Source organism: Gorilla gorilla, chromosome 1 (assembly GCF_029281585.2).
Source record: "Gorilla gorilla gorilla isolate KB3781 chromosome 1, NHGRI_mGorGor1-v2.1_pri, whole genome shotgun sequence".
In the NCBI taxonomy this organism is placed as follows: domain Eukaryota; kingdom Metazoa; phylum Chordata; class Mammalia; order Primates; family Hominidae; genus Gorilla; species Gorilla gorilla.
The window spans coordinates 209,245,615-209,249,147 of record NC_073224.2 but is presented as its reverse complement, the minus strand read 5'-3'; positions in this window follow the sequence as shown (position 1 = coordinate 209,249,147).

Genomic DNA, 3,533 nt, shown 5'->3' with positions numbered 1-3,533 from the left:
AGGAAGACCCAGGGGCCATGTGGGGTGGACAAGCCTGGGTCCCAGTGCCAAGGCCGACCTGCTGCTGCAGCTTCCTCTGTCTTCTTAGCCTTGCTTTCCCCCACTGTGAACCTGGGGTAGTCCTGAAACCAGACCACTTGTCTGTTAGAACTGACGTTTTTGGTTTCTTTTGAATAGACATAGAATTGACCCTCCCAGTCTTAAAAGTTGAGAATGTTACAATTGTCTTATCTAAGTTCCATTCTTAGCAAACCAACCACCAGAGCCCCAGATAGTATCAAGGAGCTGAAATGCACGGATCACTGCATCAGGACAATGAGATGCCAGACTCCTCACCCATCATGATGGCCTCACTGACCACCTGCTTCCTGTTGACCAGTTTTTCTTCCTTATGCCTCCCTAATTCTTATTCTCCTGCATGTAGGTACACTTCTTCCCTGCTATTGAAACCCCCGATTTTAGTTGGTCGGAGACAGATTTGAGACTAATCTCCCATCTCCCATCTCCTTGGCTACAGAACCCAATTAAAGCCTTCTTCCCCAGCAGTACTCGTTGTCTCAGTGATTGACTTTCTGTGCAGTGAGCGGCAGGCCCTAGACTGCAGGTGTTTCGGTTACAGTCTTACCTCCCAAAAGAAGTGTGAGGAATAAAGGAAGTTAGCCTTTTCTTGGAACAATGCTTGGCTCATCATAAGCACTAATATATGTTGGCTGTTTATAAATTTATATTTACTAATTACTAGTTAGGAAATATAATACATGCCACAAGTACACTATTATAAAATAACACACCTTTTTTTTTTTTTTTTTTTTGAGATGGAGTCTCTCTCTGTCACCCAGGCTGGAGTGCACTGGTGTGATCTTGGCTCACTGCAACCTCCGCCTCCCGGGTTCAAGTGATTCTCCTGCCAGTTTATTTATTTACTCTATAATATACAAGTATTATACATAAGTATATATACTTGAGAAGTATCTACTGTGTAGATACTACACTGTAAGTCACCACTTATAAATTATTTACTATTACTACTACAGAAGGGCTGTGGGAAGCAAGGAGAGCAAGTTCATGCTTTCCCTCATTCACTTACTATGTATCTTTATCAAGCCCCCAGGGAGCAAAGCTGCCTCAATCTGAGGAGAGGCTGAGTGCGACTCAGCGAACACTGGCTGGCAGAGTTCCCACAGCGGGTGCTGGAGTGTCAGCTCAGTCCACGTGGACAAAACGCCTTCTGAGTGCCTGACACAGCCAGCGGTGTCATCAGTGGAACAGAGCTCAGAGAGGGTCAGGGACTTCCCAAGGTCACTCAGGGCCTGAGTTTGGAGCCACATGTCACACCCCGCTCTGGGCACAGTTCCCTGGATACTCCTTAAATCAGGGTGCCTGGGACTGTGCATTTGAAAGCCTCCTCAGGACAGCAGTCTGCACTGGGGAAACACAGAGGGAACTCCAGTTTCTGAGAAGAATCGGTGAGGGGAACTTCAACCTCCCCAGAGTCTCTGAAAATCAGGCACCCAGCATGGAGCTAGGAGCTTGGCCCAGCCCCATGGATGGCCTGGCTTGCTGGCCACACAGTGATAATCCGGCCCCATGCCCTGTGCTGAATAAGCCCCTCTGCTCCCTGACTGCCCCCACCCCACCCCAGCTGCTCCCCCATCCCTGGTCTGGGTGCTGGCACATGCCCCCCGCCACCCACCTTCACGTCACTCTCTAGACACTCCCTGGACCATCCCCCTGACTCCGCCTTACAGCAGACTCCCCATCACCCTCATGGGACAGGGCAGCTGCTTGCACCTCACAAGGATGGGGAAGGACAGAGAGAAGCCACGTGAGATACCCCCCACCCTGGAGGGGCGAAGGGAAGGGAGAAGCTTTGACCTGGTGTAGGTTTTCCATGAGGGAGGAAAGACAGCTCGGAATTTGGAGGAGAGGCTGCCTCCTCCTTGAAGCCCTGGTGTGAACTTGTGATCTGAGCCTCCAGCCTGGGCCCAGACCCTTCGCTGCTGTCGCCACAAGGGTGCAGCTTCGTCTTCAACAGCGAGGGCGCCCGGCCCATGCTCTGCGCTTTGCACACATCCCCTCAGTTCACAGTCTCCCCCAGTGAAAGGGGAATCATTCTCCCCATCTCCCAGGGGAGCAAACTGAGCCCCAGAGCTGTAGTCACATGACCACGGCCATAGGGCACGCCAGGGACAGAGCCCATTCACGCCAGGGCTTTGGATGGCAGAGTCCGTGGTCCCTCCAAGGTGCCTGTGTTGGGCTCCCTTCGACACCTCTGTTTGGTGTCTCTAGTATCCCCCTCCCCCACCAGGCTGCAGCTATTTTTGGCTTGAAGACACTTATATTCTGATTTGGGGACAAAGGACAATTTGCCCATCGGAACGAGGGAGGGTAGGGCACAGGAAGATACCTCCTTGGGGTGCTCCTTCCTGGCCCCCACTGCACCCCAACGCTCAGATCTGAGCTGCCACCCCCTGCTCCAGCAAATCCTCTGGACATGCCCCTCCAGGGCATCTCAGAGTGAGGGATGGGATAGCAAGGCCAGCTGCAGTTGGGGAGGATACAACCGTCCCCATGAGAGAAGTCACCACCCCCTCACGAGCCTTTGGGAAGGAGGTTGGGAATGAGAGGACTAAAGAGATTAGATTAACTGCGACAGGTGCCACAGTGACAGGGACCAGCCCAGCTCACAGCCATGAAGCCCGAGCCCCATCCCCCAGCAGGGCCTGCTCACCCCATTCCTGGGCCAATGGTGCCATCCTGTGGCCAGATTTCTCCCTAGCAGCCTCAAAGCCAGCCATTCCAGCCCCATTCAAACCACATAATTCCACTGCGGTCATCATTTCACTACGTGTATCAAAACATCCCGCTGTACACCTTCACTATAGACGAGACAAAATAAAGACAGAATAAATAAATTTTAAAAAAAATTCAATCCATAATTCCAAGGTCCAAGGCAGTCCCTGAGATGATTTTGCCCCGCGTCAGGAGTCCATTTCACAGATGGGCAAACAGGCTCAGAAAGCATCAGCCGAGGCGCAGTAAAGGGTGAACAGGGACAGCAGGAACTTCGGAGTCCAACAGGCTGAGCTCCAAATCGCAGCTCCACTACGCCATGACTCAGATGAGTCTCTTCCCGTCTCCAAGCCTGTGTGTCATCTGTAAAATGGGGCTGATAACCATACTGGATTCACCTCGTGCTTGTGAACTGTTAAGTAGCATGCAGGTCTTTGCCATCATGATTGTGTAGGAATGTCCACCTGTCTGACTCCAGGCCCCACCTGGCACCGTGCACAAGTTCAGAATCAAGTCTGAAACCACAGGCCTGGACCATGTTCACACTGCGCTCCTCCAGGGCAAAGGCCAGGGCACCCCCCACCCCCACCCCCTGCCAAATACAGCTTCATTGTATGTTCCTCAGCACTTCTGTGTCTGCGATGCTCCCACACTTCCTTTGCCCCTTCCTTCGTAGTCAGGCTCCTGTGAGAAGCTAGGGCCATGATTGCAGAAACAGACAGTCTGCTCATTGCCGGGGC